General features: G+C 47.7%; 1 protein-coding gene across 1 annotated transcript in view; it reads right to left on the bottom strand.

Moving 5' to 3' along the window:
- SCN4A (sodium voltage-gated channel alpha subunit 4) overlaps positions 1–23,215 on the bottom strand; it is a 171,853-nt gene that overhangs the window by 148,514 nt on the left and 124 nt on the right. The window lies entirely within an intron of this gene.

The following is a 23,215-nucleotide window of genomic DNA, read 5'->3' as shown; positions in this document are numbered from 1 at the left end:
GTGGTGAAGCACTGGAATGGGTTACGTAGGGAGGTGGTGGAATCTCCTTCCTTAGAGGTTTTTAAAGTCAGGCTTACCCAACCCCTGTCTGGGATGATTTAGTTGGGGTTGGTCCCGCTTTGAGCAGGGGTTAGACTAGATGACCTCTGAGGTCTCTTCCAACCCTATTCTTCTATGATTCTGTCCACAGTGCAGAGCTCTGGGGAACTTCTCTCTTTAGATTCTGGCTCCAAAGGATGGAAATCTGATGAGACTGGCTGGTCCCATGAAATCCTGCCATTGTGAGCCACATCCAGTTTTGGATTCAACTTGGACTCAAAAGTACAGGGATACAGGGATCAATTTGGATGCAAGTCAGGGGAGCAAGAGCTGGATTTGAGTGTCATGTTCAGCCCCTTTCTACTAACAACATGGACCCTGAATGATGAAAAGCACGTCAGCAAACTCAAACTGCCTGCACATCAGGGGGCAGCGGGGTAGGTCTGTATAACTCTTCTGGGGTTTTAACACAAGCAAGTTCTGTTTTATACAACAAGGTGTAACCACGCTTGTAAACAGCTAGTGCCCCAGTTGTCTCTAAATGTTACTGATTGTTTGCATTGTGGTAGCACCTGAGGTCTCCACTCATGGCCTAGGAACCCTTGTGCTAGGCGCTGCACAAACACAGAACAAAGACACAACCCCTGACCCTAAGAGCTTACAATCTGCTTTATGGCAAATATTGGGTTGGTGGTCATAGTAGCTAACAGTATCTTGCCCTCATCAGGTGCTTAGGCTGGTACCTGATTGTCTGTCTGTAGTTTGTCACTAGGCCCATGTAACCATAGTGTATTGTATGATTATAACATGGCTTTGCCCAGGCTAACCCAAACTGAGATATAACACTCAGAGTGCTCTCATATTGTAATATAGACCCTGAGGGGTTTGGCCCATGCCCTGACAAGCATCAAGCCTTCCCCAGCGTTTTGTGCCACACAGTGTCACGGGGAGGGGGAGCATTCAGTGCCTGAGAAGCACAGCGTTCCTGCGCCTGTGCTATGCAGAGTGGGCGCCAACTACTGGCACAACATCGCTATCATTAAAGTGCGAGTCCACTTGTAAGTGGGACCTCACAGACAGCGACCATCTCTCCAGAACTCCTGACCAGACCGGTGCTGTTCATGATTCAGATGGGTGGGGAGGGGTGTTGTTGTATCCCACTGTGCTTTACTATCCACAAGGAGCTAACCCCCAACCGCCGAACCCAGATTACTCCTGAGTCCAAGGTTCATCTGGAAACAAGGGCCAGATTGGGAATGGGGGGAGGAGGTGGGAACTCCAACCTCTACCCAAAAAATAAGCTCCACTCACATGCATTTGTTGAAATAAGACACCGCTCACAGGCATTGCATGGATGTGACGGTGTATGCCACTTGGCTGCATGGGGCTCCTTGCCCTGAACTCTCTCTCGCTGCGGCTTGAACATGCCCATGGGCTCTGCCAGCCTCCTGGAGACTGGCTCCTTCCTGACTAGGGAAACAAGTGGTGCTGTATACCAAATGCCACCCAGCTGTGGAGCCAGAATGTGACATCACTGACAGTGCATGGTGCAGACCTGTGACCTGGCCCTCTCCCTTCTCACATGGGGATAAAGGAATTAAGAACAGTTACATTTACCTCACCATCCCCAAGCACCTGACTGAATGGGGCCATTCACACCCCTCAGAGCTATTGTTCCATGCTGTCTGGGCCTCCTCTCTGCATCACAGAACCACAGAAATGGAGGGGCCTCAGGAGGTCAACTAGTACATCCTCCCATGCTGAGAACCATAGAGTTTCAGGCCAAAAGGGACCACCAGATCATAAAGCCTGACCTCCTATACGTTACAAATCCTCAACACAACCCAGCACCTGCACACTAAACCGCAACAACGAAAATTAAACCAAAGTATCACAGTCCCCAGGAGACTAGACTACTGTGTGCCTCAGGCAGGCGATCGGAGGGACCGAGGTGTGCCAGTGCCTGAGGCCTCCACAATGGCAGGGATTTGATTAAGTGAGATATACCCAGAGGCAGCATTAACTATACCTATGACAGGAGTTTGGCTAACCTCTTCTTAAAAACCTCCAGTGATGGGGGTTCCACAGCTTCCCTGGATAAACTGATCCCGGGATTAACTATCCATAGTGTTACACAGTGAGGGAGGGAATATCTTTTATTGGACCAACTTCTGTTGGTGAAAGAACCAAGCTCGAGCCCCACTGAGCTCTTCTTCAGGCCTGGGAAAGGTATTCTCAGAGTCACAGCTAAATGCAAGGTGGAAGAGATTGTTTAGCATAAACAACGAGGAGTCCTTGTGGCACGTTAGAGACTAACACATTTATTTGGGCATAAGCTTTCGTGGGCTAGAACCCACTCCATCAGATGCATGGAGTGGAAAATACAGGAGCAGGTATAAATGCATGAAAGGATGGGAGTTGCCTTACCAAGTGTGAGTTCAGTCTAATGAGAAAATTCAATTTACAGCAGGTTACCAAGGGAGGAAAAATAACTTTTGAAGTGGTAACGAGAGTGGCCCATTTCAGACAGTTGACAAGAAGGGGGAAATTAGTATTGGGGAAATTAGGTTTAGGTTTTGTAATGATCCAACCACTCCCACTCTTTATTCAGGCCTAATCTGAAGGTGTACAGTTTGCAAATTAATTCCAGTTCTGCAGTTTCATGTTGGAGTCTATTTTTCAAATTTTTTGTTGAAGATTTGCCACTTTTAGGTCTGTTATTGAGTGACTAGAGAGACTGAAGTGTTCTCCTACTGGTTTTTGAAGGTTATGATTCTTGATGTCAGATTTGTGTCCATTTATTCTTTTGCTTAGAGACTGTTCGGTTTGGCCAATGCCCCATGGCAGAGGGACATTGCTGGCACAAGATGGCATATATCACATTGGTAGATGTGCAGGTGAATGAGTCCCTGATAGTGTGGCTGATGTGCTTAGGTCCTATGATGGTGTCCCTTGAATAGATATGTGGACAGAGTTAGCACTGGGATTTGTTGCTGGATTGGTGTTTTTGTTGTGTAGTTGCTGGTGTGTAGTTGCTGATTAGTATTTGCTTCAGGTTGGGAGGCTGTCTGTAAGCAAAGACTGTCCTGTCTCCCAAGGTCTGTGAGAGTGAGGGATCATCCTTCAGGATAAGTTGCAGATCCTTGATGATGCATTGAAGAGGTTTTAGTTGGGGGCTGTAGGTGACAACTAGTGGCTTTCTGTTTACTTTCTTTGTTGGGCCTCTCTTGTAGTAGGTGACTTCTGGGTACCCTTCTGGCTCTTGTTAATCTGTTTCTTCACTTCACCAGGTGGGTATGTGTAGTCTTGAGGAACCCTCCTCCCCCAGCTGTGATAGTGAACGCTAATGAAAAGGGGGGCAAGTGACCGCTTTGCTGGTGTTGCTGTCATTTGATTTACACAATGGTAGTAAGGGAGAGACCTCTGACATGGTGAAGTCGGAGGTCCGTGTTTGGACTATTGCAGCAGGACCAGTTAAAGTGGCCTGAAAAGCTAATTGTAAAACTAGCACTTTTGTGTGCCCCAGACCTGCCCTGGGGGATCCCTGAGTCTGCCCCACTTACCAAGAAACCTCTCCCCTAACAGTAGAGCTGGGTGGAATTTTTCAGCTGAAACTTTTTTTTTTAAAAATGAATTTGTGCTGAATTCACCAAATTGTTTCAGTAGAAAGAAAAGCTCTTTAAAATTATTTTCTGAAAAAAATCAAAATTTTCATTTTGACATGTTTTGATTTTCAGTTCAAAATGCCTTTTGGTTTTGAAATTTACTTCAGTCTTATTTTAAAAATATATTAACAAGGTTAAAATACTTTGAAAATTAAACATTTAGTTCAACTCCAAATGAATGTTTTTCTCAAGTTTTTGGTTAGCTGGAAAACATTCATTTCAGGTCTACCCAAAATTAAAGTGTTTTCTCATTTTTTGGAATGGCCACCAAACCAACTCCCTCCCGCCCCCAAGTCCTTTGCACAGTTCTGTGTACAAGATCAAAGAGGAACATTTGCAGTGGCCTAGCACCTGCAGGGACAGACCAGACCGAGGGGAAATGAGATACTAGAGAAGGGGTAACTCAGCAGAGCTTGACTGGTATCAATGTGGCTGGGCCAATTTGTGCCAGATGGGAATACAACTAAGTATTTGAGCATAGGTGCAGCAGTGAATGCACGGTGAGCTCCCATCAGTGGGAATGAATGCAACCTCTGATCCTCCACATATACACTGGTGTAAAGCAGATATAACTCTACTGGAGTCAATGGAGTGACCCTGGTGTAAGGGAGCTCAGAATCTGGCCCATACACTACTTTTTACCCAAGTACTTTTGTACTACCCGCAACAGCACCATGATTCAATCTAAGCTAACTACGCCCCACTCGCAATAGGGCTGCAGCTAATAGTGAGTGCCGGGTTAAAGCTCCTAGGGCCAAGGTAGGTCCAGGCAGGAAAGCATGGGCCACAGCATATCAAGGTCTAGGCTGTTTCTTATTCCTCTATTATCAGTGGCTGCCTGTAGCTGCAGTGAGAGCCCCAGCTGGGTGGAGGAGACAGCAGCCCACACACCAGCAGAGCCAGGCCTGAAGTTGAATGTGTCACATTCCCTGCACATTGTATTGGCCCCGCTTATTGCTGAGCTACTGCTGGATTACTTACAGCTCTGAGGTGAATTAGCGCCTCTCGGGGATATAATCAGAGGGTTAATTTGAAAGGCCAGGCACCCTAGAGAAGGAGACATGGCAGCAGCTGGAGAAAAGGTCAACAAAAGCCAACTGTGTGCAAAACAGAAACCCTGTTCTATTGTATGCACATTCTGCAGCCTCCCTGCACATCCTCCTAAGTGCCCTATGATACACACATTGCATCCTCTTTACACACCCGCTACATGGCCCTACAATACACGCACTTACTGCACCTCCTTGCACACTCGCCAGGCTGCTCTACAACACACACACTAACTGCACCTCCTTGCATACCCACCGGCCTGCTCCATCACACACACACACACACACTAACTGCACCTCCTTGCACACCCACCAGCCTGCTCTACGATACACGCTTACTGCACCTCCTAGCACACCCACCGACCTGCTCTACGACACACACACTGCATCTCCTTGCACACCCACAAGGCTGTTCTAATATACATGCATTTACTGCACCTCCTTGCACACCCACCGGGCTGCTCTATGATACACACTGCACCTGCACACACCCCCCACCAAACTGCTCTACAATACACACACTTACTGCACCTCCTAGCACAGCTGCTGGACTGCTTTATGACACACACTTACTGCGGCTCCTCTCACACCTGGCCAGACAACTATGATACACAAATTTGTGCTACCATCCCCACACACTTGCTCCACTGCCTTGCAACACACAGAGAGACACACACACAGCTGGCTCACACACTTATTGGGGCTGACTCACAGGAGGCAGTTCATGGGCTCCTGAGCCCCTCCGCCTCGCTCCAGCTCTGTGCTCTTAGGCCATTCAGTCACTTGCTGGCTGCTGTCCACTGGGACGGCCTGAAATTGGGCTGACTGATGCAATGAGGGGGCCTGGATGGTGAGGTTTCAGAATGTCTGGTCCATGAGTAATAAATCAGGTGCATTCAAAGCACGGCTGCTGCTCTCTGGGCAGGTTAGAAATGGCCCCTGCCAGGGAGGAGGCAGGGCAGTTGGTGGCCAGTGGGAGCAGGCTTCAAATGGTTTAGGGTCTGTCTCTACCTTGGCCAATATGCCCTGGGCATAACTAAAACATCACTGGGGAAGTGGGAGCAGGGCGGGCTGGGGTGGGCAGGATCTGGCATCTGTGGATGCAGGGGTGGGACCAATCTGAGCACAGAGATGGCTCTTTTCTATCTGCAGCGTCTACTCCACAAGGAAAAATCCTGGATAATTCGTTTTATTTGAAAAATCCACCCAGACGGAGATCAGCAGACCAAAAAAGAGGAAATGTCCAGGAAACCCCAGATGTCTGGTAACCCTAGCTCCAACAGAGATCAGGGCCCCACCGTGCCAGGTGCAGAGAGCAAGAAATCGCTGCTGCCCTGAAGAACTGTTAAATAGATAACACAAATTAAGAGTAGGAGGGGAGGCAATTTATAGAAGGTCAGAGGCAGGATTAGAACCCATGTCTTCTATGCAGTAGTCTAGCACCCTGGTCACTACACCTCACAAGGAGGGCTAGCTCCAGGCACCAGTGTAGCAAGCAGGTGCTTGGGGCGGCCCATTCAAAGGGGCAGCACTCCATCTGGTCTCAGGGCAGAACATCTGGGTCTTTGCTGGAAATTCGGCGGCAGGTCCGTCATTTCCTCTCTTCCTCTTTGAGCTGCCGCCGAATTGCACTGGAGAGGGAGGACCCGCCGCCAAACTGCCGCAGAAGAAGCAGCGCGGTTGAGCTGCCACTGAAGTGTCACTGCTCTTCTTTTTTTTTTTTTTTAGCCACTTGAGTTGGCAGAAAAGCTGGAGCCGGCCCTGCTCCTGGGGAAGTAAAAGGCAATCCCTTCAGTCTAATGCTAATACTGTCAAGCCAGCCGTGGCTGATGGGCGAGCAGGATCCTCCTGTGGTATCAGTAGTTTGCATTCTGTTTCCTGCACTGACTACAGATTTCACACATGGGTAGAGGGCAATGTTCCTGTCTGGCTGGACCAGGTCCCCTGGGCTCTGTTCTTAGCCTTCGCCATACCTGTTGGGGCCCTGCTGATCACGCTTGGCATCTCTAACCCGATGCTGTGCAATACTGTGATACAATATCCTCTGCACACAAATCCCAGCACATACAGCAATTTCAGCTCGACAATCCTAACAGACATGGTGTTTGGCCTCTTCCTAGGGCCTTTTCTCTTGAGTAAGCATCTCAAGCTGGCATAAACACTCTGTTTCATGTTGGAGAGTGTGGTCAGATTTCGTTTCAGGAATGGTTAGTACTTGAACTGTGGTTATGTCAAACTCCTCTTCCTGCTGCCCCCACGCTTCGCTATTTATAGATACTCCTGACAGCTACCAGAAGCTCCATGCTGGGCCTGCATTTCCCATTTAACAAGTACTTGTGCAATTTATAGATCATTCTCTGATGTCTGGGTGATGCTTTGCACAATGCTTCCTGTGACATGGCTTCAAATGGTTTAGGGTCTGTCTCTACCCTTGGCCAATATGTCCGGGGCATAACTAAAACATCACTGGGGTTGCTGTTGCTTGCACCGGGACTAAAATTGGCCTCATAACTCTGGCCACAGTCCAGCTGGCTAACGACACTAAATCCCCCCCTGCCGTTTCAATTGGGTACATACTCTTCACTTCCTGTCCTAAAATCTGTTCTAAGAACCTAAGATTCCTCAGATTACCATAGGATGAGGAAGGAGGTGACCTTATGGCTGGCCACTGGGAATTTTATCGTAGGAGATAAAAAAAAAAGTTCCTATGTCTAGTGCTCATCCAGAACCCAGGGTGAAAGAGCATACGGCTAAGACAATCATTGCCCATGTCTCAGACTCGTAGTACAAAAAGAACAGGAGTACTTGTGGCACCTTAGAGACTAACAAATTTATTTCAGCATGAGCTTTCGTGAGCTACAGCTCACTTCTTCAGATGCATAGAATGGAACACACAGACAGGAGATATTTATACATACAGAGAACATGAAAAGGTGGACATATGCATACCAACAGGAAGAGTCTAATCAATTCAGATGAGCTATCATCAGCAGGAGAAAAAAAACTTTTTAAGTGATAATTAAGATGACCCATAGAAGGTGTGAGGAGAACTTAACATAGGGAAATAGATTCAATTAGTGTAATGACCCAATCATTCCCAGTCTCTGTTTAAGCCTGAGTTAATTGCATCTACTTTGCATATTAATTCGAGTTCAGCAGCCTCTCTATGGAATCTGTTTTTGAAGTTTTTTTGTTGCAAAATTGCCACCTTCAAGTCTATCACTGAGTGGTTAGAGAGGTTGAGGTGTTCTCCCACTGGTTTTTGAATGTTATGATTCCTGATGTCAGATTTGCGTCCATTTATTCTTTTGCATAGAGACTGTCCAGTTTGGCCAATGTACATGACAGAGAGGTCACCTGTCCGCTAAGATCTGTGTTGAGGCCTGGGTTAGCTTCTTTAAAAAGACTATTGTTATTATTTATTTGTGTTGCCATAGGCAGGACCCCATTGTGCCACATAAACACAGACCAAAAAGATGGTCCCTGCCCCAAGTCCCCTTGCAAACATAGAATTTAGCCTGAGTTTTAACATTCCTGCGGTGGGAAGAACACAGGAACAGCCCATCACCGTGGCATTTACCTTCAGAAAGGGAAACTATGCAAAAATGAGGGTGTTAGTTAAATAGAAATTAAAAGGTGAAATCCCTGCAAGCTGCATGGACACTTTTCAAAGACACCATAATAGAGGCCCAACTTAAATGTATACCCCAAATTAAGAAACAGTAAAAGAACTAAAAAGGAGCCACCGTGGCTTAACAAGCATGTAAAAGAAGCAGTGAGAGATAAAAAGACTCTCTTTAAAAAGTGGAAGTCAAATCCTAGCGAGGTAAATAGAAAGGAGCATATACACTGCCAAATTAAGTGTAAAAATGTAATAAGAAAAGCCAAAAAGAAGTTTGAAGAACAGCTAGCCAAAAACTCCAAAGGTAATAAAATGTTTTTTAAGTACATTAGAAGCAGGAAGTGGGGCCCCTTGACAATCGAGATACAAAAGGAGCACTTAAAGATGATAAAGTCATTGCGGAGAAACGAAGTGAATTCTTTGCTTCAATCTTCACAGCTGAGGATGTTAGGGAGATTCCCAAACCTGAGCCTTCCTTTGTAGGTGACAAATCTGAGGAATTGTCACAGATTGAGGTGTCATTAAAGGAGGTTTTGGAATTAATTGATAACAGTAATAAGTCACCGGGACCAGATGGCATTCACCCAAGAGTTCTGAAAGAACTCAAACGTGAAATTGCGGAACTACTAACTATGGTTTGTAATTTGTTCTTTAAATCAGCTTCTGTACCTAATGACTGGAAGTTAGCTAATGTAACGCCAATATTTAAGAAGGGCTCTAGAGGTGATCCCAGCAATTGCAGACCAGTAAGTCTAACGTCGGTACTGGGCAAATTAATTGAAACAATCATAAAGAATAAAATTGTCAGACACATAGAACATAAATTGCTGGGCAAAAGTCAACATGGTTTCTGTAAAGGGAAATTATGTTTTACTAATCTCTTAGAGTTCTTTGAAGGAGTCAACAAACATGTGGACAAGGGGGATCCAGTGAACATAGTGTACTTAGATTTCCAGAAAGCCTTTGACAAGGTCCCTCACGAAAGACTCTTACGTAAATTAAGTTGTCATAGGATAAAATGGAAGATCCTTTCATGGATTGAGAGCTGGTTAAAAGACAGGGAACAAAGGGTAGGAATTAATGGTAATTCTCAGAATGGAGAGGGGTAACTAGTGGTGTTCCCCAAGAGTCAGTCCTAGGACCAATCCTATTCAATCTATTCATAAATGATCTGGAGAAAGGGGTAAAAATTGAGGTGGCAAAGCTTGCAGGTGATACTAAACTGCTCAAGATAGTGACTGTGAAGAACTTCAAAAAGATCTCACAAAACTAAGTGATTGGGCAACAAAATGACAAATGGCATTTAACGTGGATAAATGTAAAGTAATGCATATTGGGAAAAATAACCCCAACTATACATACAATATGATCGGGGCTAATTTAGCTACAACTAATCAGGAAAAAGATCTTGGAGTCATCGTGGATAGTTCTTTGAAGACATCCACGCAATGTGCAGCAGCAGGCAAAAAAGCAAACAGGATGTTAGGAATCATTAAAAAGGGGATAGAGAATAAGACTGAGAATATATTATTGCCCTTATATAAATCCATGGTACGCCCACATCTCGAATACTGTGTACAGATGTGGTCTCCTCATCTCAAAAAAAATATACTGGCACTAGAAAAGGTTCAGAGAAGGGCAACTAAAATGATTAGGGGTTTGGAACAGGTTCCATATGAGGAGAGATTAAAGAGGCTAGGACTTTTCAGCTTGGAAAAGAGGAGACTAAGGCGGGATATGATAGAGGTATATAAAATCATGAGTGATGTGGAGAAAGTGAATAAGGAAAAGTTATTTACTTGTTCCCATAATATAAGAACTAGGGGCCACTAAATGAAATTAATGGGCAGCAGGTTTAAAACAATTAAAAGGAAGCTCTTCACACAGCACATAGTCAGCTTGTGGAACTCCTTACCTGAGGAGGTTGTGAAGGGTAGGACCATAACAGGGTTTAAAAGAGAACTAGATAAATTTATGGAGGTTAAGTCCATTAATGGCTATAGCCAGGATGGGTAAGGAATGGTGTCCCTAGCCTCTGTTTGTCAGAGGGTGAAGATGGATGGCAGGAGAGAGGATCACTTGATCATTACCTGTTAGGTTCACTCCCTCTGGGGCAGCTGGCATTGGCCACTGTTGGAAGACAGTATACTGGGCTAGATGGACCTTTGGTCAGACCCAGTATGGCCATTCTGATGTTCTTATGAGATCTCATCAGAATTTCCTGTTCTCCTTTAAGTTGCCCAAAGCACAAACGTCATGGCCCCCAGGGCTCTTGACTGTAGCTAAAATAACTGCTGGGTCCTACAGCAGGGCTGCAGCAGCCCCAGGGTGAGGTCTTTTAATCTGTGGTTCCCTGTCTCCCTGTTTAGTCCAGAGTGCCTTCCCAAGTGCCTTCCCTTCACAAGACACTGTGTGCAGACGGGATTCCAGATGCAGCCAATTGTTACCCACAACATGGCAACTCAAGCCTGGTCTACACTACACTGTTAAACCGATTTTAACAGTGTTAAATCGATTTAACGCTGCACCCGTCCACACTACACTGCTCTTTATATCGATTTAAAGGGCTCTTTAAATCGATTTCTGTACTCCTACAAAACGAGAGGAGTAACGCAAAAATCGATATTACTATATCGGATTAGGATTAGTGTGGACGCAAAGCGACATTATTGGCCTCATTATTTTACAGTCGCTACCCACAGTGCACTGCTCCAGAAATCAACATTAGCCTCAGACCGTGAACGCACACCACCGAATTAATGTGCCTAGTGTGGACGCGCACAATCGACTTTATAAAATCAGTTTAAGCTAATTCGAATTTATCCTGTAGTGTAGACGTAGCCACAGTGCTGTTTGCTCCAGACTCAGTAACAGACAACTTGTGTCCTGGACTCAGAAATGCACCATCCCGAATCCGTCTATTGATGGACAGTCAACACAGGGCCTCCATGGTTGGGCTGGGGGCTCCAGGAGCAAGACCATTTGGCTTGTTTATTAGCTCAGACTTTGAAAAGAACTCACTGTGGAGTGTGGGTCAGACTCTCTCTGTTAAAAGGACATCACAGGCCTGATTTGAAGCTGTGCCCATTGTCCACTGCATGCAACTCCCTGGGCTACTCTAAAGCACAGTGGCTAGCTGCAGTCCCTATGTAGGGCTACCATCTTTGAAATGCAAAAAAAAACCCGGCAGCCCCCCACTCCACAAGACAAGCCCGCTACAACCCTACCCACAAGGCAATTCCGCAACCTCACCACAACAGCCACTTATAGTATCTAGAGAGATAACACATATAGATAAGATTGATGATATGATGTTATTGATATAATCTGGGACCATATAGAACATGGTTGTGTAACCCTTCTGTCAGGCCAAAATGATAGCAGCAGGGCCGGGTTCAATACATAGGGGTCCCTTCCCTACAACGTAATGCAAAACCAGCTCGAGCCCCCACCCAGTGACCTGGGAAAATCTTACACACACCCCTGGGTGCCTCAAAGAGGCAATGCTTCCCCTCTCACAAGCACAGAGTCTCGGTGTAGCAGAAAAGGTTTAACTATATGAGATAAACAACAAGCACTAAATTGGGAAAACACCTCAACTAGAGTTCCTAGACCAAACCATGAGCAAAGACCCACCCCAGGAAATTGGGCTGTGTCCTCTTTCCTGGGCTCTTGAGTCCAGCAACTCCCAAATCACCCCAAGACTCCAAAGTCCAATACCCCAAATGTCCCTAGAGTTCAGCAACCCAAAGATCACCCACAGTGCCAAAAGTCCCACAATCCAAAAGTCTCTGTCCTGGGTCAGTGCAGCCCCAGAGTTCGAGAGTCTATCTGCAGAGGTCCCGCCTCCCCGCCAGCCTGGACAGAAAGGGGCACCTTACGTGGTCTGGGGCCAACTGCCCTGCCTCTCCGTGGGGTTCTGCTTCCGCCTTCTCCACAAACTACTCCACTCTACCAGCCACTCCACTCTGCTCCTTCAGCCATCCTCACAAACTGCTCCGCTCCACCAGCGGCTCTGCTCCACCAGCCCTCCCGTGATCTGCTCCAGTCATCCCCGCAAACTGCTCGGCTCCGCTCGCTCTGTGGGCCGCTCCACCTGTCCCACAGCTACTTCGCTCTGCCAGCTGCTCTGCTCCACCAGCTGTCCCGTGATCGGCTCCAGCCGTCCCCACAAACTGCTCAGCTCCACTCACTCTGTGGCTCCACAAACTGCTCCATTCTGCTCTGCCAGCTCTCTGCTCCACAGTATAGCTTCAGGCTCCCCCACTAATTAGCATGGTACTCAGTTCTCTCAGCTCAGCAATTCCAACTCTTCAGTGATTTCAGCTCACAGTAGGGGAGCCCCAGTGCTAGTACACCATTAGCCCATAGTGAGTTCAGTTCAGTAACCTGTATCTAGATTCTTAAGGGAATCAAAAATCAACTCTAATTTTCCACAGTGGAGAGAGGAGTAGGTGGAACTGGTGCTTCTGGCTCACACAAGGAACCTACACCACCAAGTACAAATACCTGTCCCCAGCCTCTCTCAATTCACTGGGTTTTGGAACCCATGTCCCTTGTCTAGCAAGTGCTATTTAGTTAATAGTGAAACCCTTTATCATAAAACAGTTTCGTAGTTCCTCATTTACTTAATCGGGGTGACAACACTTTATTCCTCCTGCCCCAATAACAAAGAAATTGGGGATCCCACAGCTTCGAAAGTAACTATTTTAGGCTGCCGTGGGCTATGCTAGGCAGAGTGGGTGTGCCTTTGCAAACACGATCAGCCTCTGAAATTCTTTTCCACACTCACCATAATTCACCACCAGATGTCAGGGTAGAGCTCATCCTGACTGCTTACAGTTGCAACCAAGATCCTGTAGTGGCACCAAATCTTATGGAAAAGAGGATCATATAAAGTGTCTAAGACCAGGTTATGGGTTGCTGGTTATGATTATGCTATCTATATTGTGACAAAGTTCCTCCTCCACCTTGGTGGGTCCTGTGCTCATTGGCAGCTTTGCTCACCTCAGTGATCTCCCCCACAGTCTGGATCAACTCCTCCTGTGTCTGATCAGGAGTTGGGAGGTTTGAGGGGAACCCGGGCCCACCCTCTACTCCAGGTTCCAGCCCAGGGCTTTATGAATTTGCAGCTGTCTATAGTGCCTCTTGTGACAGCTACACCTCCCTGGGCTACTTCCCCAAGGCCTCCTCCAAACACCTTCTTTATCCTCACCACAGGACCTTCCTCCTGGTGTCTGATAACACTTGTACTCCTTAGTCCTCCAGCAGCACCCCCTCTCACTCTCAGCTCCTTGCACCTCTTGCTCCCAGCTTCTCACACACACTTCCTCTCCTCTGGCTCCCTCCTCACCTGACAGGAGTGAGCTCCTTTTTAAACCGAGGTGCCCTGATTAGCCTGCCTTGATTGGCTGCAGGTGTTCTAATCAGCCTGTCTGCCTTGATTGGTTCTAGCAAGTTCCTGATTACTCTAGTGCAGCCCCTGCTCTCCTCACTCAGGGAATAGAAAACTACTCAGCCAGTGACCAGTATATTTGCCCTCTACCAGATTCCTGTACCCCACTAGCCTGGGTCTGTCACAATATGTATGTATCATTTTGTAATTGAAGTTATGAGTATTGGCTCTATACTGTCTGTATTTCAAACTTATGCTGTGCTTCTGGGACACATCCCAGACAAATTGATGTTAGCGCTGCCTAACCTGCTTGATGGCCCATTAAGGACCATCAGCTATACAATTGACCCATTGAGAGAAGGCAAATACACCTTGTAACTCAGCAAAGTATGCAGGAACTTGCCCATGTGACTCCAGAGTCCATTTTGCTGTAATTTTCCACAGTAAGAACAAAGAAGTGTTCTTACACCTGGGAAAAGCCTATAAAAGGCTCATGCCTCATCTCCATCTGGTCTTCAGTCCTGCTTCTTACCTCTGGAGGAACTTTGCTACAAACTGAAGCTCTGAACAAAGAACTGAATGACCCATCCCAGCAGGGGATGTACTCCAGAGATTTGATTTGAACCTGCAGTTTACTCCATCACTGCTACAAACCTGAACTAAGAACTTTGCCATTACTATATGTAATTGATTTCATTTAACCAATTCTAGCTCTCATCTCTATCTTTTTCCTTTTATGAATAAACCTTTAGATTTTAGATTCTAAAGGATTGGCAACAGAGTTATTTGTGGGTAAGATCTGATCTGTATATTGACCTGAGTCTGGGGCTTGATTCTTTGGGATTGAGAGAACCTTTTTCTTTTATTGGGGTGTTGGTTTTCATAACCATTTATTCCCAGGACGAGTGGCACTGGTGGTGATACTGGGAAACTGGAGTGTCTAAGGGAATTGCTTGTGTAACTTGTGGTTAGCCAGTGGGGTGAAACCAAAGTCCTCTTTGTCTGGCTGGTTTGATTTGCCTTAGAGGTGGAAAAACCCCAGCCTAGGGCTGTAACTGCCCTGTTTTAAGCAATTGGTCCTGAATTGGCACTCTCAGTTGGGTCCCACCAGAACGGCATCGTCACAGATGATATCCCATGTCTCCTTACTCTTGTGTGACTCAAACCCTCTCTCACACACCTATGCAGTGCGCTTGCATGTTGGTGTGCAGACAGGTGCTGTATTTCAATGGTTTTTCTCTGTTATCATGTAAACTGAGGAAGAGGGAACATTGCAGAATCTCTGTCTGGACACAGACACTTTGAACATTAGCTATCCTAGTGCAGTGTGACAATAATGCAAATCTTTAGACCCACGTAAAAAAAACCTGGCAGATTACATTATTTTTCTGGCAGCTACACAAGTTAGTTAAATCAAAAGCAGACTGAGAAAAGTTACAAAGGGATCTCACAGAACTGGGCAACAAAATGGCAGATGAAATTCAATGTTGATAAATGCAAAGTGACACACATTGGAAAACATAATCCCAACTATACATATACAATGATGGGGTCTAAATTAGCTGTTACCACTCAAGAAAGAGATCTTGGAGTCCTCGTGGATAGTTCTCTGAAAACATCACTCAATGCATGGCAGCAGTCAAAAAAGCAAACAGAATGTTGGGAATCATTAAGAAAGGAATAGATAATAAGACAGAAAATATCATATTGTCTCTATATAAATCCATGGTACGGTCACATCTTGAATACTGCGTCCAGATGTGGTCACCTCATCTCAAAAAATATATATTGGAATTAGAAAACGTTCAGAAAAGGGCAACTAAAATGATTAGGGGTATAGAATGGCTGCCATAGGAGGAGAGATTAATAAGACTGAGATTTTTCAGATAAGAAAATATATGACTAAGGGGGGATATTATAGAGGTCTATAAAATCATGACTAGTGTGGAGAAAGTAAATAAGGAAGTGTTATTTACTCCTTCTCATAATACAAGAACTAGGGGGTCACCAAATGAAACGAATAGGCAGCAGTTTTAAAACAAACAAAAGGAAGTATTTCTTCACACAATGCACAGTCAACCTGTGGAACTCCTTGTCAGAGGATGTTGTGAAGGCCAAGACTATAACAGGGTTTAAAAAAGAACTAGAGAAGTTCATGGAGGCTAGGTCCATCAGTAGCTATTAGCCAGGATGCGCAGGGATGGTGTCCCTAGCCTGTGTTTGCCAGAAGCTGCGAATGGGCGACAGGGGATAGATCACTTGATGATTCCCTGTTCTGTTCATTCCCTCTGGGGCACCTGGCACTGGCCACTGTTGGAAGACAGGACACTGGGCTCTATGGACCTTTGTTCTGACCCAGTAGGGCCGTTCTTATGTTCTTAACTGGCAAATCCATAAAACAGCTGCCCATGCCGGTTAAATACCAGCTGGGTGGTAATGCTGACCCTATGGGACCATCTGCCAGCACAGTCTACCTTTCTCCACCCCCAACATAGCCCCTACCCTAGCACTACACCAGCCAGGCTCCTCAGTACAAAGGGGATGAGATCTGGAGGGTGACAATGTCTAGGTTGACTAAGAGACTACTGGGATGGGGAGGAAGAGACCTATGCTGGCACCCCCCAGTACTGGCGGGGTGCTTGCCCCCGGGAGGAGAGGAATTACTTTAGGATGCTGCAGGGGAAATATCTCGGACAAATGGGATGAGCCTGAAAAGGGTGGATTTAACCGGAAAAGCAGGAAAGGCTTCCTGGGAGCCAACAGCCTGGGCTGCAGAATTGTGGTGTGGGGCGTGTTGTATGAGTCCCAGGAGGTGGGGCGCTGAATCTGACCAACCAATACACTAGGAAACATGCTGCAGAGTGATAGCCTACCAGGCCCTCAACGGTGATCTAGAGGCCTAACAGGTCTTTTCCATCTTTCTTTTCCATGGGGCTCCCTCCAAGTCTGAGCTCTGAAGATTTACCTGAGATAGAACCTCAATTTTCCTGCTGCAGCTCAAGGGCATTCCTCACCCGTGCCAGGCCACTGCCTGGGTCACTGAACGGTAGGCCACAAGGACAGGGTGAATTACCCTCCTGCATCCCCAAAACTGCAGGGCTCCCCTCAGGCTGCTCCTCCATGCGCCAGAGCCAGCTTCCTTCTGGGCAGCAATCAGGTGACTCCCCCTGTGCCTCAGGGTCCCCTCTGGGCCGTTCACTGCTGCGGCCCCGCACAGCTTCCACCACAAGAGGCGAGAAGCTGTGGGATGTGGGTGTGGAGTTCCCTCTATTAAAAAGCCTGCCTTCATATTGGATCAAGAGTAGAGAGATCTAGGGCTGACGGGGAGAACAGCCTCAGGGGGTTAGCTGGGCAAAGGACAGAGGTGTGGGTGGCCATTTTGCTGCTCTTTGGGTTATGCTCTCAGAGTTGGCGTTTGTTTGGTTTGGCAGGCCGATTTTTGAGCTCTGCTATTAGATACCGGCTCAGGATTATTTCTGGACCACGCTTTGAGATGGGCTTTCAGGTAGCTTTCAGTTTTCTTGCTTGTTTCTATAGAATCACAGAAGTGTCGGGCTGGAAGGGACCTCAGGAGGTCAGTGAGTCCAATCCCTGTGGTGAGGCAGAACCAAATAAATCTAGACTAGGGGTCAGCAACCTTTCAGAAGTGGTGTGCCCAGTCTTCATTTATTCACTCGAATTTAAGGTTTCGCATGCCAGTCATACATTTTAATATTTTTAGAAGGTCTCTTTCTATAAGTCTATAATATATAACTAAACTATTGTTGTATGTAAAGTAAATAAGGATTTAAAAATGTTTAAGATGCTTCATTTAAAATTAAATTAAAATGCAGAGCCCCCCAGACCAGTGGTCAGGACGTGGGCAGTGTGAGTGCCACTGAAAATCAGCTCCCGTGCCATAGGTTGCCTACCCCTGATCTAGACCATCCCTGGCAGGTGTTTGTCCAACCTGTTCTTAAACACCTCCAGGGATGAGGATTGCACAGACTCCCTTGGAAGTCTGTTCCAGAGCTTAGCTACCCTGAGAGCCACAAAGTTTCTCCTAATATCTAAATCTCCCTTGCAGCAGATTAAGCCCATTACTCCTTGTCCTACCTTCAGTGGCGATGGAGAACAATTAATCAATGTCATCTTTGTAACAACCCTTAACTGAGGACTGTTCTCAGCTCCCCCTTTGTCATCTTTTCTCAAGACTAAACGTGCTCAGTTGTTTTAATCTTTCCTCACAGGGCAGGTTTTCTAAACCAATGAAGTGGGTTCTAGCCCACAAAAGCTTATGCCCAAATAAATGTGTTAGTCTCTAAGGTGCTACAAGGACTCCTCATTGTTTTGCTGATACCAACTAACACAACTGCCCCTCTGAAACTTTTAACATTTCTGTTGCTTTTCTCTGGACTCTCTCCAATTTGTCCACATCTTTCCTAAAGCATGGTGCCCAGCACTAGATGCAGTATCCAGCTGAGGCCTCACTGGGGCTGAGTAGAGCAGAGCAATTAGCTCCTGTGTCTTTCATACAACATTCCTGTTAATACACCTCAGAATGATATTAGCCTTTTCATAACTGCATCACACTGTTGACTCATATTCACTCTGTGATCCACTATAAGCCCCAGATCCTTTTCAACAGTATGACCACTTAGCCAGTTATTCCCTAGTTTGTAGTTGTGCATCTGATGTTTCCTTCCTAAGTACAGTACTTTCCACTTGTCTTTACTGAATTTCATCTTCTTGATTTCAGACCAATTCTCCACTGTGTCACAGTCATCCTGAATTCTAATCCTGTCCTTTTATAAGCATGCTCTTCACTCTGTTATCCAAGTTATTAATGAAAATATTGAGCAGCACTGGACCCAGAACTGATTCCAGTGGGACTTCACTAATGCGCCCTCCCAGTTTGACAGCAAACCACTAACTACTCTCTGAGTACAGTCTTTCAACCAGTTGTGCACCCACCTTATAGAAATTTCATCTAGACCACATCTCCCTGGTTTGTTTATGAGAATGTCATGTGGGATGGTGTCAAAAGCCTGACTAAAATCAAGGTATATCACATCTCCACTTTATTTAGGTTTGATGGTTTCGTACCCACCAGACACCAGCAGATGAAGAGACGCCCTCCACTCCATCCAAATGGCCACCAATCTGCAATTGACCTAGGACAATTTTTGTCCCCAGCTATTGGGATGGAGAAAGCCACCCCCATTGTTCTTTGCAGGAGCTGGCACCTTTGGGGGAGGTTCCTGAATGTTCTCTAACGATTTTGTCCCAAGCCAGGAAGCTCCAGAGATGAGATTCTGAGGGGCCATGAAAGCATCCACCTCAAGGTGCACAACTGAGCTCAGCATGTTAAGCCTACCCCCAAGCCCCACCACAGCACTGACAAGACACCTCTACACCTATTCCCTGCCTCATGGCCACAAAGCCTGAATCCTGGGTTACACTCAGGTTCCTTTTCACTGTTCTGGCCTTAGTGTAATTCCAGACCAAGGCTTGAGGGCATCTCAGCCTCCCTGACCTCATTAGCTCTTGTCACCAGCTCTCCAGATAGTGACCTCAATTCTTTGTTTTGCAGCAGTAATGGCTTGTGTCTCTGGTTGGTTTTCATCCCAGCTGGGATCGGATTGGCTCAGACCGAGGTCATGTCTACACTACACAAGGAAGCCGACCTAACTTACATCAGCATGCCATCGCCGCAGTAATTACATCGGTTGTGCGTGTCTACACTTTGCTTCTCATGTCAGCAGTGTGAGTCCTCACCAGGAGCCATTTTATCAATTGCACTGCCAGTGGCCTAACTACATTGACTGTGACTCTACACCACTCATGGAGGTGGCATTATTAAGTTGGTGTTGCAGCGCAGTTATGTCGGGGGATCGAAATCTAAGTGCATATTTCCATAGTTAGGATGGCATAAGTGACCGTGCATTGAAAGGGGAAGTCGTAATTCCATCAGCCTTTTGCTTCCCAAGCATCACTTGCCTCTTTGCAGTGCTACTATCACCTGGGGCTCCAGTTCCTTCCATCCACACAGTCCCCAAGTGCTTTGCAAACTTCATAGGCAGAAACCACTCCACCCAGAAATGCAGCCACCTCTGGGTGACTCAATGCCCAGCAATGCTCTGAGAAAGCACCGGTGCCACACCCAGCTGTAACTGCAGGAGGGAGGTAGAGGATGTTGTGCCCGCAGCCAGGGGTGTTGGAACAAAGGAGACCAGGGGGCCTGATCTGTCCACTTTTTGCCACAAGATCCCACCCCTTCCCCTCTCTTCTCCCCGAGGTCCACCCCCCAGCCGGGACAGCAGCTGGTGCGGACCCTCCACCTGCCCAGGGTGCTGGGGGGCTTGTGAGCAGCTCCCGGCCCGTGTCCTCACCTCCCAGGCCCCCCACCCAAGGCAGGAGGAGGGTCTGCACCAGCTCCCCACAGCTGTCTGTGCGGCTCTTACCATGGCCAGGCTGTGGCTCCAAGGTGCTGCCCCCTGGCTGGAGCCGCGTCAGGGTAAAAGCCGCATGGGCAGCTATGGGGAGCCTGGGTCCCTCCACTTGCCCTGGGCAGGGAGTCCAGGAGACAGGGACACTGTCTGGTGGCTGCTTTTGTCCCATGACACTCTGGGCGGGGGGTTCAGGCTCCCTGGCTCTGCTCTGGCTTCCATCTTCACCATGGGTGGGGCCTCTGGGGGAAGAGGAGGAGCTTCAGGGGTAGGGGGCCTGCCCCCCACTTTTGGGAAGGCTCCGCCACCTCTGCCTGCAGCACCCTGCTTTTGCAAACACACTCCCAGGATCTCCAGTGCCCCGGGTTCAATGCTCATGTCAGGAAGTGCTAATCAGTTAATCTCCCATCACTTAAGGGGAGCCTGGATCCCTCCACCTGGCCACTCTCCCCACCTAATCCTCAACGAGGCGCCACAGACCCACCCTGAAAATGCTCTGCACACTGCTCTAGAGGCTGGGAAGCCACCTACCAACCTGAGATGGGAGTCTATGCCCACAGCACCCTCCCCATCCACCGCACACTGCCCCCATTTGTTTTCCAAATACTGCCCATGCAGCAGGCTGCTCCAGGCCCTGGCTAGACAACACGTGGCTCCATTGCTGACCTGAGCCTAGCATCTGCCTAGCCCCCTAAACCCACACACCCTCGCCAATGGGCTCGAGGCCCGCTCTGTATTAGCTAGCTCAGAATGGTGAGGGCAGATAAGATCTTCCTACAACAAATCACCCACTGTTGTGAGCTGCTCCCGCTGCAGTGCAGCCCCTGGCATAAGGCAGAGCAGCCCCCTGGGCCGCTCTAACATACTGCAACTGCCCCACATGGGCTGCATGATAGCTTAGACCTACCAGGGCACAGAGTGCTCCAGCCCCTCTTCCTCACAACCCCAATTCACACTGTGTATCCTCAGCCACATCCACAGCACACCCCTTCCCCAGGGCTACTGGGCAGGGGGCAGCACAAGACCTGCTGCTCCTGCTCGGGGAATCCCCCCAGGGGCTTGTGCATGCCCTGCCCAGTCCCAATGGGCCACACAAGTATTTGGGTGCCTAACTCGCACTGGTTTCACTGCTTCCTCTCCCAGTTCACAGTATACATGAGAGATGGAGAAGATGATCCAGTTCTGGGCACCAGTGCAGAGTTGTCTCCTCCAGGGATTTCTCCAGCCAGGTTTTAAACCTCTTGTGCACTGAGGATCTGATCTGTTCCCGAACTTACTCCGTTTCCATCAGGGTCAGGCCCAGGGCACAGACAGAACTGCACTTCATTCATGCATTTGGTGTATTTATTTGCAGACTTTTTCTGGTTCTCAGTCCCACTGGGTGGGGGTTAAAACAACTGCCACTGGGGGAATTGACCGAGAGGCCACAAATGAAGTTAAAGGCTGGCTTCCAAAGGAGAGTGCAGAAAAGTCTTATGGAACAGGGCAACGGCCTGAGGGATGCAGCAGGTTCCAGGTACACAGGAGGTTCCTGGCCCCTTGGATACACCACAGGTGTCTGGCCCGTTGTGTATAAAGCTGGTGCATCACCCCTTGCATACACAGCAGGTGTCCGGCCCGTCATGTATAAAGCCGATGCATCACCCCTTGCATACACAGCAGGTGCATGGCCTGTTGTGTATAAAGCCAGTGCATCACTCCTTGCATACACAGCAGTTGTCTGGCCCCTGCTGCATAAAACAGGTACCCAGCCCTTTGCACGCACAACAGGTGTAGGGCCTCTTATGTATACAACAGGTGCAGCAACCCTTGCATCTGAGGCGGATTCATAGCCCCGTGCATATACCATATGTGCATTACTGCTTGCATATTCGGTAGCTGCATGGCCCCTTGTGTATGCAGCAGGCATGTGAAAATTGTCATTAGGTGTGAGTGAGTCCCATGCAGAATCTATCCAATCTGTGATTTATTCCCAGGCCCCCTCCCAGCTGGGTTTCCCTCTTTCAGCCCCTTCCTTCTTGCCTTTCTCAGTCATCCTCTCTTCTTTTTCCCCTTCCCCCTCCTCACTCCAGTCCTTTATTTCCCTTCTTCCCCTCTCCTAATTCTGCCTCTCTTTACCCTCCGCCCTCTCCGTGTTATCCCGGCACCAGGACCCATGGCCCTGGGAGGGATCAGCTGCCTGTGTACACACCACGCACTGCAGGCTCAGGGAATCTTTGGCTGGGAAATAGGAGATGATTCGCAATAGCTTCAAATGGCGTCTTCTCCTGGCACGTCACCTTATGCCATTTCGCAACAGCGCAGAAATTGTTCTCTCCTCATGACCTTCCCCGCAAGGGGCTCTTTGCACTTTCCCACGGGGCCCAACTTTAGCGCAGAAGGGGGCCAATGGATCTCTTCCACAAAAGGAGATGCAGCAAACTCTCCCTACCCAGGGCAGCCTGAAGACCTTTCATGAAACCTCCGGCTTGGACTGGCCAAAGTTTATATTTAGAACTTGAGGAGGAGAAGCCAGGAGCCAGGGGATTTCTGACTTTAAAGCTGTGTTTTGAGCTGTGTGCTTCAGCAGAAGGAAGATGGAATAGAAGTGTAATTTCTGCCCCCACCCCTTAATTAGACCAGTCAGTTTGCAGCCATCAGGGTCTGTGTCCTAGTGGGACAACTGGGATTGGTTAGTCCAAGTAAGTCTGTATTTACTGTCTGCTTTCTGTTTATTGCCACTCTCTGCAAGGACTTTCTCCTCTTTTCCTAACATGACTGACCAAGTCTGGAGCGAGGGTCACCTGATGGCAGAAAAAGCACAACCAAGCAATGTTTCTCCAGACACTGTCGGCTCCTAACGAGACCCCAGGGACGTCACAGTGCTAAGCTACCAAGAGCAGGGTAGCGAGAGCCCTCAGGCTGCACTGTCATTTAGGCAAAGCACAGGGAGAGTGGGGGCTTGTTAGTTAGTATCTGTGCTACTCTAGGGAGAAAAAGCTCCGAGACACTGACCGGCTGCCTGGCAGCAACCCAGG

This window comes from Gopherus flavomarginatus, chromosome 25 (genome assembly GCF_025201925.1).
Source record: "Gopherus flavomarginatus isolate rGopFla2 chromosome 25, rGopFla2.mat.asm, whole genome shotgun sequence".
In the NCBI taxonomy this organism is placed as follows: domain Eukaryota; kingdom Metazoa; phylum Chordata; order Testudines; family Testudinidae; genus Gopherus; species Gopherus flavomarginatus.
This window is presented reverse-complemented; position numbering and strand designations above follow the sequence as displayed.